Source organism: Hibiscus syriacus, unplaced genomic scaffold (genome assembly GCF_006381635.1).
Source record: "Hibiscus syriacus cultivar Baekdansim isolate YM2019G1 unplaced genomic scaffold, ASM638163v2 tig00110962_pilon, whole genome shotgun sequence".
Classification (NCBI taxonomy): domain Eukaryota; kingdom Viridiplantae; phylum Streptophyta; class Magnoliopsida; order Malvales; family Malvaceae; genus Hibiscus; species Hibiscus syriacus.
In genome coordinates this window covers 558,016-570,619 of record NW_024062935.1, presented here as the reverse complement: position 1 = coordinate 570,619, position 12,604 = coordinate 558,016, and the positions used below count along the sequence as shown (strand labels likewise).

At 33.4% G+C, this 12,604-nt stretch overlaps 2 pseudogenes; one reads left to right on the top strand and one right to left on the bottom strand.

Moving 5' to 3' along the window:
* Positions 1–978: 978 nt before the first annotated feature.
* LOC120148523 lies at positions 979–9,009 on the top strand (annotated as a pseudogene).
* Positions 9,010–10,812: 1,803 nt separating this feature from the next.
* Positions 10,813–11,448, bottom strand: LOC120148521 (annotated as a pseudogene).
* Between the last annotated feature and the right edge of the window lie 1,156 nt (positions 11,449–12,604).

The following is a 12,604-nucleotide window of genomic DNA, read 5'->3' as shown; positions in this document are numbered from 1 at the left end:
TTTTGTATATAATATAAGAGTTTAATTTTGAAATATTTTTTAATAATCTAAAGTGATTATAAGGTAGTATTATTTTAGAATCTTTCTTAATAATTGAATCCAAAAATCTCAAAGGATATTAATATAGTTTTTAATCACCGGATCATTTAATAAAATTTTATTTTAAAATATTGAAAGTACATATTCAATAAAAATTTTATATTAAAGATAGAACGTTTTATATATAATAACCGAAATTAAAAAGATAATATGATTTTTCTAATTAAAAATAAAGAAAAATGATCATTATCAACGCTAATACAATGTTAAGATAAGGTTTTATTTATCACTTATACATTATAGATTTTCAAACTGGACAAGGAACGGTATATTAACTTGTCATTTACACATCAACGTAATCCCAAATAAGCGATAATATTATTGTATGCTGGCGCCAACATCATCTTCAATCCCTCGTAATATCTTCTTTTAAACTTGTAATAATTAGATCTTATTACGTACAATATAAATGAACGGAAACATTTTAGTTTATTTTGAATTTTTAATAAACAATTATGGATAGAGTGATGAGTTGTTTATATAAAATTTTTAATGTTAAATTTATTCTAAAATAATATTTTTAAAAAGTGTCATCTAAAAAATATAAAAAAGAGAAAATAATATTATAATTATATAAATGATCATAATACTATAAATAAAAATATCATAATTTAAATTTTAATTGAATCAAGCGAGTCATAACTCGTCTTACTCAAACCAATCATTGTTAAAAATCATAAAGGGGGAAAACAACATAGAAACGGAAGTTGCAGTTGACGAAGCTCCTATATTTTCTCCATAATATCGATAAATTTTATTTTATTAAAATTAAAACGTCGATATCTCGCATTATTTTAGGGGGAAAAAAACAAGCATTGTTTCATTCATTCATTCGTATAGATCATATATAATTACTGAATTTCTGGTGTTAGTTTTTGTGGTTCTTATAGTCTCTAATAGCTCCGCTTTCCCGATCTCTCACTACCTCTTCTCGACAAAGCATAACGTTTTCCGATTCGTTTAGTTTAATATAATTGATTTTTTTTCCCTTTTTGCAGCTTTGTTTTTTGGTAGGTCGAGGTTTCCATGTTGAATCATTGAATTGTGATGCGTTTTTCCTTTTCAAAATTTGTACGTTTTTATCTCATGTATGTATTGCGTATTTATGAATTCAATTTTGTATAGTGTTAGAGGCTTTTGTTTTTATCTTTTTGTTTATCTATTCCGCTTTCTGTTTATCGACGACCCGTGGTTTGAGTGAACCCGAGCTTTGAGGCTCGGGTCTCGGGGAACTTAGGAACTGAAAAGCTAATGGCAGAAGAGAATGGCAGTGATGCTGGACTCGACTCGAATCCTTCTTATTTGCAGAAATTCAGACTCTACGAGACTCGCTCGGTACTTCTCATCTCTCATCGTATATACAACTATACACGCGTCTGTAAATTTAGTAATTTGCTTGTTCATTGGCTGTTGGTTTAATAATTTTTTTACTTTTCTGCTTTGATCATTGTGGTTGCTTAATGTTTATCCTGCTAAAGTTCTTCTCGGACCTTTTTGTTGTTTTTGTTTCTCATGGGACTTTTTACCAAACTATTCATTTATTTTGAAAATTTTGAGCATAAATGGTGATTTTAAGCTTTCATCTTCAAATCTGCTATGTGACATAGTCTGCTTTTGGAATGATTCTATTTCTTATGTTGATTAAATTTTGAAATATTTAACAATGGATGTACAATTCCTCTTTCATAAGAAAGAATCCCTGAATAACTCTTTCTGATGTAATGTTTTGTGATGTAGGTTGAGAATTTTTTTCTTTTGAAATCAAATTGAACTTGTTTTAATTTGCAATACCAGGTTTAATTAAACAGTTTGACTTTCATTGTCAAACATCTGCTTATTATCAACTGTGGTTTGGTTTAGCATGCATTTGGAGTTCTTTACATATATGTTGATCAGAAATTTTTAACATTCTTAATTGGCTTATGATAGTTGGAACTTCCTTTTGTATTCAATTATCTTTGCTTGCAATAATCTCCCATTAAGGGTACTTTTTTTCTTAATCTCATAAAGTTGGTTCTTTACTCCTGAGATTCTGTATTATCAGATAACTTTTCATTTTTCCTCTTTTTCCTCTATGATGCTGATGGGAGCAATGTAGCTCCCTTTACCTTTTGCACCTAAATTTCTTTGGGCTGATTATTATGTGGTTTCCATCTCAATTTCATAATACTGATGCAAAATTCACGTATTCCTTCTGTGCAACAGAATTTCTATATGATTGGAGAGACAAGAATAGAACTCTTTGGAGGGTACTAAAGATTGATCGATTAGATCCGTCCGAATTAACTGTTGTTGAAGATTCTACGGCATACTCAGAAATTGAATGCTGTGATCTGTTAAGAAGGATACATAAGGGAAACAAGTCCTCAGGTGGACTGAAATTTGTTACAGCTTGTTATGGAATTGTTGGTATGCAATACTTATCTGGTTCTCCACGTTCCCTCTTCGTCGTTTTTAGTATAAGCTAATTAATTTCTTCCTGTTAATTCAGGTTTTGTGAAATTTTTGGGATCTTATTCCATGATGCTGATCACCAAAAGAAAAAAGATTGGTGCAATTTGTGGCCATACTATCTATGCCATTTCCAAGAGCGAGACGATTCCGATTCTGAAATCTCCTATCCAGTCCAATATGGCTTATTCTAAGAATGAAAAAAGGTCCTTTGTCAATTCTGCATGAATGTAGTATGTCCTTGGTACTTAGAAGGAGACCTTTGATTATCTCTGAAAGTATTCATTTTCCATTTGTATTCAGCTTGAATTGTGTTATGTTGCGGTTATTTACCTTCTTTTCAATTAATTATGTTTTCCGGGACAATAATTTGAGTTCTGGAGTTCTGTTTTAAAAGTAGGAGAGTTCCATGGTGTGGAGGTAATCTCTATACCATTTTTGTTGATACACCCTTAATGTTATATCATTGACATGGCCCTGTGCAATTGAACCACTTTTCCGGTTTAGTATGTTCCATTTTTTCTTTTTACTTTTTTTCATTTAATTTTGGAACAGTTAAGTCAGCATCATCGTAGTTAATATCATATATAGAGGCTATTGCAATTTCATTTCCTGCATACCTACAGGGGCAAACTTCATTGCTGTCTAATGTTAGTATATCATGTTGAATGAGACAAGGTATCATCAGGTTTATGGGGGCAATTGCTATCTTTTGCTTTAATTTCCTCTTTTATTTTTAAGTTTAAGCTGTTGGTTTTATTCCAATTCGTTTCTCTATTCATCAAATATTACATGCATTAACATGGCTTGCCTTGTTTTTCTTTTTTCCCTTTCCCTGTTGACTTAGATACAAGAAGCTCCTTTCGACAGTGGATCTCACAAAGGACTTCTTTTTCAGCTACACCTACAATGTCATGCATAGTCTTCAAAGAAATTTATGTAGGAATGAGACAGGACTAGTACACTATGAATCAATGTTTGTTTGGAATGAGTTTTTAACTCTAGGGATTCGCAATACTCTCAAGAATAGTCTATGGACTGTTGCATTGGTTTATGGCTTCTTCAAGCAGGTATGATACACTTTAGACGTTTTTCTATTCATTTATCTTTGTGATAAGTGATCATGGAATTCAGATTTTCTGGAAGGTTGTTAAATCAAAGTAATTATTTTCTTTTCTTTCAGTACTGTCTGTTTTTCGCTTAAAAGTTGTTGCTTTAGAGAGATCTAGATGCTTTTTATTTATTTTAATCCTCATTTTGAGAACAACTATCAAATTTACAATTTTTTTGGTTAATGGAGTTTGTTTGTCAATATTCTTAAGGAGCATAGTTGACCATTCACCAGGATTTTTCTTATAATAACTTTAGCTACCGTAAATGTGGTAACTAAAGATGAACTAGTTTTGTTCTTCTCAAACTTCTGCTCCATGAATTTGCTAAAAGTTGTTCCTTTTGATATTAAAGTTAGATCTAATGTCTGTTGTTTCCCAACTTTGATATCCAGGTGAAACTTTCTATCTCTGGCGAGAATATTTTCCAGACTCTTATTGCAAGGCGCTCTCGACATTATGCTGGAACAAGGTTAGAGGCTTTTTACAGCTACTGATTGAAATGCCTTCTAGATTTATTGGAAGTTCTCTTAACCATTTCATTTGACCTACATTACATCAGGAAAACTAGCATTGTGTTGTCTCTGTTTGTCTTTGCGGTTTCACTTTGATTTTATTTTCTTTGCTTATTTTTGTGCTTTAGTTTGTGATTGCTCTTGTGAGATAATAAATAAACTGTTTTTCACGTACTCTTGTCGTTTCTTTTGATTCACATATGACTCACTTTTCTTATTTCTATTATACTGCATAGATACTTGAAACGTGGAGTGAATGAGAAAGGTAGAGTGGCAAATGATGTTGAGACAGAACAAATTGTGTTTGAAGATGTTCTTGAAGGGTGCCCTACACAAATAAGTTCTGTTGTCCAGAATAGAGGCTCTATCCCACTTTTCTGGTCACAGGAAACCTCACGCTTGAACTTGAAACCTGACATTATATGTATGAACTCTTGTTAAATTTTTGCACACAGCAATAATTACGAAGTTCTACATTGTAACTAATGTAGATTTTCCTAATTTTTCCTATTGCTTCCAGTATCAAAGAAGGATCCTGATTATGAGGCCACAAGACTACATTTTGAAAATCTTGTAATGAGATATGGAAATCCAATAATCATCTTGAATTTGATAAAGGTAGGCTTTTGCACTGATCATTTGTCAGTTTCCACAAACTTTATGATGTTCTTCTATCTGCAATGGTTTCCTGATTCATTCTGCTTTCTACTCTATGTGATTAACAGAGGTGTGAGAAAAACCTCGTGAAGCTATTCTTCGTGCAGAGTTTGCGAAAGCCATCAGATTTATCAATAAAAGCTTACCCAAAGATAACCGTCTGAGGTTCCTTCACTGGGACCTAAACAGACACTCCAGAAAGTACTTCAAGTCCCCTTATTCCCATTTCTTAAGGAAACTTCTTTCTTACTAATATTTTCAAGGTTTGTTCACTTAATAGAGGTTGACCATTTTCTGCAGAGCTACAAATGTTTTGGCACTTTTAGGCAGAGTGGCTGATTATGCATTAAACTTAACGGGCATAGTTTACTGTCAAGTAACTCCAAATTGTAGACAAGATGGGTTGTTGACTTTGTCTTGCTTAGTGTAAGTTCCATTAAATGATTTGTTCATATTTTCTTGATATTTTTTTTTTCTGGTGTAGTGGGGTGTGTGGGAGGGGTGATCTAAGCTAACTATATTTTGCAAATATAAACCGGTAAAGTTCCATTTCTTTAATTATTTGTTTTCCTGATCATTCATGTTAACTACTTATGCTACTTCACAGGCCAAATGATGAGTGCCCTGTTAAGTCTTCTTCTGAAAAAACTGAGAATGTACAGAATTTAAAAACTGATGTTGCTAATGACAAAGAGAATTGTAGTGAGACTGTAAAACCTCCCATGCTTCAAGCTGGAGTACTCAGAACCAACTGCATTGACTGTCTTGACCGTACTAATGTTGCTCAATATGCCTATGGATTGGTGTCTCTTGGACGCCAGCTACATGCTATGGGCTTCACAGAATCCCAAATTATTGATCAAAATAGTCCTTTGACCGAAGATTTAATGGCAGTTTATGAAACAATGGGTGACACACTTGCTTTACAGTATGGTGGTTCTGCAGCTCACAACAAGGTATCCTTCTAACAAATTTAAGTAGCTTTCGCAATTATTTCAAAATAAATTGATGATAAGAAATGAAGTATGATTTTCATATTGAGTAAATGCCCCATACACCGTTATGAAATTAACTTTAAGGGTATTAAGGTGACAGTAGATTTTGAAACTTGTGTTAAGAATTCAGAGTGGATGGACAAGTACCATGACAATAGAGCGTACAAGTTGGTCGTCAGATGCTTGGACTGAAACCTTTTGATATAAGGCCCCAACTCAAGTACAATTTCTAATTCTTAATTTGTCATATTAAACCGATATTTTGCCAAAGGAGAGGCCAATGGAAAGCAGCAACTCGGTCCCAAGAGTTTTTTAGAACTTTACAACGGTACTATAGCAATGCATACATGGATGCAGAGAAGCAAAGTGCTATTAATTTGTAAGATAAAAGCAAGATTCATTCTTTATATTTCTGTTCTTCACATATTGTATTTAGGTTGTGTTTGGTAGCGTAGAAGGTCCAGCATGATGGGAATCCCCCTCTGCACAACCCCATGCTAGCAAGCACCCTCACACTGCTTAAGGATGGTGATGGATATCACTCATAGAATTTTGGCATTGCCCCATGCTAGCAAACTCTCTCACAGTGCTTAAGGATGGTGATGGATATCATTCTTAGAATTTCGGAATTACCTTAGCCCTTATCCCATGCAGGTTCTTGGGTCACTTTCAGCCACAACAGGGTAAACCAGCGGTCTGGGAGTTGTATTCAGACCAACACTATCGTGTAGGAAGGTATGGTCCTAATCTTTGTAGTGAGGATGCTAGGCGTATCAAATTTATGAATTGCAAATACCTGGTATACTGAATTTCCAGTGCCATGTATTTCTTTTAGACTATATGCCACCAAAAAATTTTAGTTCTAGTTATAATATGAGTATGTTTAGCAATATTCTAATGTTTTGTGTTGAATGTTGTCTAAAAATCTAATCTTTGAATTGCAAATGCAAATGCTTGTTATACCAAATTTCAGTTTCCAAAGATATCATTAGATGCCAATAATTCTAGCTTTACATATAATATGCATGTTTTCAATAATATTTTAGTTTTTTCATACTTTATGTTGTATTTTTAAATCTACTCTGAATTACAATTTCATGGTATATGGATTTTCTAGTTTAAAGGATTCTTTTAGACTTTATGTTGCCAAATGAGTCTAATTCTAGACAATATGTAGAGGTTTAGCAATATGTTGATGGTTTTATGTACAATATTTTGTTTATAAATCTAATAGGTTTTATTGTTGTACCACAATGATTTTTTTGGAAACTGCATTTTGTTTAACTGGTATAAATTTTTAGTTATATCAATGTTCTTTCATCTGTTTGTTATAGATTGGTAAAATGTTTTGACTTTATCATAACCCAGCCGTTCTTGCAAAAGTAGCTAATAAGATCACTTTCAAATATATATGTAGGCCATCTTTTAAAAGATCACTGTCAGACGGCAACATTGTCTCTAAAACGGACTCTTCCTTGGATGCTTCAAATGTTGGGCACCGTGATTCTATGTCTGTGAATAGAGGAGCTTTGCATGGTCTTTCTGAGTCTACTCCAGCTATCCCAACATCTGAAATTTCTTATTCCAGGTGCACATAAATATTTTTGGTTCCAGTTACATTATCTTGTTGTAAGCTCGACTTAAAATTTCTGCTGTTAAATAGTTCTTGTAGAGATTTATATGAATGTTGCTTCTAAAGGTGCCAATGTATTACATGTTTGAAATCTGTTTATGTCTGTACCTACGAACTATGATGACAGACCATCTTTAAAATAATTTAGAACTGATTCAAAGACTTCATCTCTCTGCCCACTTACTAAGTTTATGTCTTGCAGACAGCTTTTCGGATATACGGAGGAGGACCGAGTATATTATGATGAAAATGACTACTGTAATTGCACTAATTTTTATCTGGAATGGTTTTCTTCTTCAGGAAATTCATGCGACGAGGATGTATTTGACAGGTAGACATATTCATCTTCAGTTTGATCACTTTAAAAATTCTGAAAGCTTTCCAGATAACTTTTTTCTCTGAAATCAATTATACCAACCAGTCAAATTATGTGGTGTTCGTTTTCTCAGCTAACACCGCACTATTAATTTGAGCAAAAGCCATAAACTACTTTCAATTTAGTATTTAACAGAGGGAGGTAATTAACAAAGGGTCATGTTTTTGTCATTAAACTACAGACTAAAGACATGGGCAACTTTCATATGCATTTTCTTGTAGGTGCTTATTCTTCTACATTTGTTGAATAATTGCTTTCACTTTTGAATGAACACGTTTATTCGAAGTGTTCGAATTTCAAATAAATACAAAAGACTATTTTAGACATAAATATCTTTAGGAAAATGAAAATTGCTACAGGTATATAAGCATTCTTGACAAGAGTAGAAAGTCTGAATCTGGATTTTGTCTCCCCGCACTTGCGTTCTGATACCTTTCTGAGTGTACTCTGTCTTTTTGAAACATATTCCAAATTTTCTTGTATTGGAAAATGAAATCATGACTTCTGAAATTACATGAATCTGTATTATTGCTCTCAGGTCTATGACCCTATCATCTGAAAATATTGGTGCTGAACTAAATGTTGGTATGACTACATCTCCAAGTGAGTCCGGTTCAAGCATAAAGGTCGGTACTAACAGTTCTATAATTTGATTAATAAATCATCACTGATTTGAACTGAATTGCAAATACATAATACCAATCAAATTTGATATAAATATTATAATATAAGTTGAACATGATTATGATACGACAATATATAGATATACATTATACAAATTGTATACATGCAGAAGCAATAATTTTAGTTGACCTAGTGTTGCTAATACTTGAATTTATTCGTAGGCTTCTAGTTTCCTATATATCCATGTGATGTTTCCTATGGCATTGGCTGACAAGCCTACTTTATTTGCTTAGGGAGGTCGCCGAACTGCATCTGAACTCAGTAATACGGATGAATTTTCGGAGAGCTTTGTGAATTGGATAGTTCATGGAGACGTGTTTACTCCTTTAAAGTTTAATTCAAAGTAGTTCCATGGAAAAAAAATGTTTCACAACCAAACCCAACCCATCCAAAGGATGCGAGTTTATTTCAATGTAAATAAAAGAAATATCAGTGGGGTGAGCGTTCGATTGGATCAAGTAAAAAAATTTCGAGTCATTTGAGTTGACGAGTCATATTTTACAACTCAAAGTTGACTTGAAATTTTTTCGAATCTTTCGAGTCGAGATGAGTACAGTCAATTTTTCAAGTTTCTGTTTAAATTTAATTGTAAATATTTATAATATTATAATATTATTTGATTTCATTTAAGTAACTTTCTATAACTATATATACAATACAAATATATTTCTTCATATTTTTTCCATATGTAATATACATAAATCATACAAAGTCCAAGGACTCAATTCAAACTTGAAAATAAATCCACTAATTACTAAAAATTTCGGGTTATTGAGTTGCATTTTACAACTCGATTTGAATTTAAATTTTTTTGAGTCGAGTTTATGAAATTATAACTAGAAGTCAATTCGAGTCGAGTTTTTTTCGAGTCGAAAAGAATAAAAAAATCGATTTTTTGAGTCAAGTTTAATTTTGCTCACTCTTAACGAAGAGATTAAACTATGAAAGAAGGGTCGTACCTGCTGTTGAGAAAAACGCAAGTGAGAATGAAGTGGAAAAGAAGAGTTGTGGGCTTGTGGCTTCTTCTGATTAAAAGCAAGTTTCAACTAGGGGTAACAATCGAACAGCACGGGAAATTTCAACTGGGGATGACAATCGAACAGCACGGAGATAGCTTTTGGAGGAATCAGCATTTGTATATGGCTTTGATTGCTTTTCGATCTCTGGCTAACTCGATCTGCAAAAAAGTGTAAACATTGATGAACACCACAGGTTTCTACCCTGTAAATATTTCAATATTTTCTTGAGTAGGTGATTCCTTCTGAGCCCTTTTGACATTATTGGCATGCTTTCGGTAACTTGTAACTTTCTTGGGTAAAATATTGTTTCCGCATTCAAATTTCATCCCCATGTGGATTTCAGAACATGACAGCTTGCAGTTAGCAGCAGCCAGAGCTAGCATGGTTGGTATTTGGCTCTTAACTAAAGGAAGTAACCCTTTTTTACCCATTATATCGAGGGGAAAATGTATTTAATACAACACTCACGAATACAATAACGAGTTAAATTCTAAATGAAATGAGTAGACTGGACCTCAGGCTGCCCTTAATTAATCCAGCAACATACAGTGCTAAAAGTATGTTAAAGTGCAAAACATCCAAATTGAAATTACCAAAAAGGATGATGGGATCTCTCTCTTTTACCATCTCATATACCGGCGCAGCTGAAGAACCAGCTTTGTTAACAACCGTAAAGACAGCCAATGCTTGGGCTTTCCTTTGTTATTAGCAGGAATACTAAGGTCAACATATCCGACTGGTATTCCAAAATCGGAGAAAGTAATGGTTGGAATGTTTGAGTGACAGGCTGCGCATAACATGTACTCAGTTTTGTTAGCTAATCCAATACAGTTGCGTATCCGAAGCATGATCAAATTACTGTACATTGAAACATAATCAAACTCATCTAACATTTGTAACGATATGAGGGCAACCCTCATTTAAGGATTTCTAATTTCTAAAGGTCGTTAGTGGACGTATCAAGAGTTTAACGTCTGGCAATTGCATATTAAACTTTTGATAATTGTTCCTTGGGGCAGGCTGAAGTTTTTCCCAAGTATGAGCAAATTAAGCTAAATCGTGGATGAATGAAGTCCAGAGTGAATTATTCCTTGGTTTTCGCAGTTTTTCTTTACTTGAGAACGAACCATAGGAATTGCAAAATTAATAACTGATATAACTGTAGACCGAAGAGGCGCACGTCTGCCCACTAACATTGCCAATAAAAATACGTACAGATGGACGCCTAAGTACAACAAACCCTCCAGGTATCACAATCAACACCTAAACCTATCCATCCTCCAATTGCTGTTTTCATAGGAACCCAACAGCTTTTCTACCACGAAAACATGGGCCACCGCCCGTACTCAATCATCGTTATCTTAAGAAATTGCAACTTCAACTGTTTTAGGCTTTGGAGGTGGAGGAAGCTTCTCAACCACCACAGTCAAAACCCCATTCTCGCATTTGGCCGCAATTGCCGACACGTTAGCATTCTCTGGCAACCTCATAAGCTTCTGGGGCGCCTTCCTTTCGAGCCTTATGTATTTACACCCTTCCTCTTCCACTTCCCCACGTCTTCTCTTCCCACCGCTTTTGATCACCAACGTACTCTCATCTTCAACACTGACCTGAAATTCAGAACAAAAATTTCCATGTCATCCAGAAGATCATACCCAAAAGCAAAACACCGCTATGACGGCTGTTTTGGTTTCTTGTCTTTTCTATTACCTGGATATCCAACTTGGACAACTCCGGAACATCTAAGTAGAGAAAGATCTCCTTGGGAGTGTCTAAAATGTCTACTGGTATGCCACTGAATCCTCTGTTGTCGTTCTCAAGACTGTCTTGAGCCCGTGAAGGGAACATTAATTTTTCCATGTGTTCCGGGAAACTGGAGAATGGTTGATTGTGTCTGCGACTGCGCTCATTTTCCGATGTTGCTGGAGGGATAAAATGGTGGTCTTTAACTTCAAAACAAATTTACACAGGAATTTACAAATTCTAAAAGAAAAAAAATACCACTACAAGATTTGAATTTTACCTTACAAATTAAAATTTTAAAATTTCAACCGATTGTAATAACATTTGTTAGCCAAACGTCTCACGTTCATTAGTAAAATATTTTAGAATTTGATATTAAAATTAAAAGCAAAATTAAGCGGGTAAAGATAAGTGATGAATATCAATTTCTTTAAAGATATTAATTATTTAAAAAATAATATTAATATTTAAAAAAATAAAAATAATTGTTTTGGGTGTCATATCCAAAGTATAGATCGAAACAGGTTCATGCCTTTTTTTTTTATTGATCTATTCCTTTCAGTCTTAATTATAAAATAAGTGTCTAATTTATATCGTTTTTACAAACAGGTATTTAAATCACATTTTAAAATAACCTTGATGTGTAACGTTATAAAACGTGTAACGTTATAAAAATTATCATTTTAGTTGTTCAAGCCATAAACTTTATTAATTTCTTGAGTTAAGTGACACGTGTCTCATTATGGTAGTTTTAAAAAATTTATTTAAAATTTCAAAAATTAAAATTAAATTAAAAACACAAATATTTTCAAATAGCATCAAAACTTTGAAAACATTTATTTCAACCCGTAAACCCACGTTGACCGCCACCTTTTGCCATCAACGAAGTTACACCCGATCTCACCTCCCCTAAACAACCAATACCTCTATGAAATTATGATCGATCGACAACAAAGATGTTTAGTACCCCGCGAACCCTAGGATGAAAATCGCGATTATGACAACCAATCAACGTAAACTACGACGGTGTACGACTACGAGGACGGTAGGGAATATGTTGGCAATGATGGTCATGGACGGAAATAGCAGTGGTAACGAATTAGGGTTAGGGATTTAAGGTTTCTATGAATTTTAGTTTTTTTATAATATGAGAAAAATTAAAGTTTTTTTTTATAAATATAATTATATTCTTAATTTAAAAAATCAAAATTACCAGTACATGACATATGTAACTTAACGGAAAAAATTAATGACAATTACGATCCAAACACCAAAAATAATAAAGTTTACAAAGTTAGACACCATAATCATTAGAAAATAGTT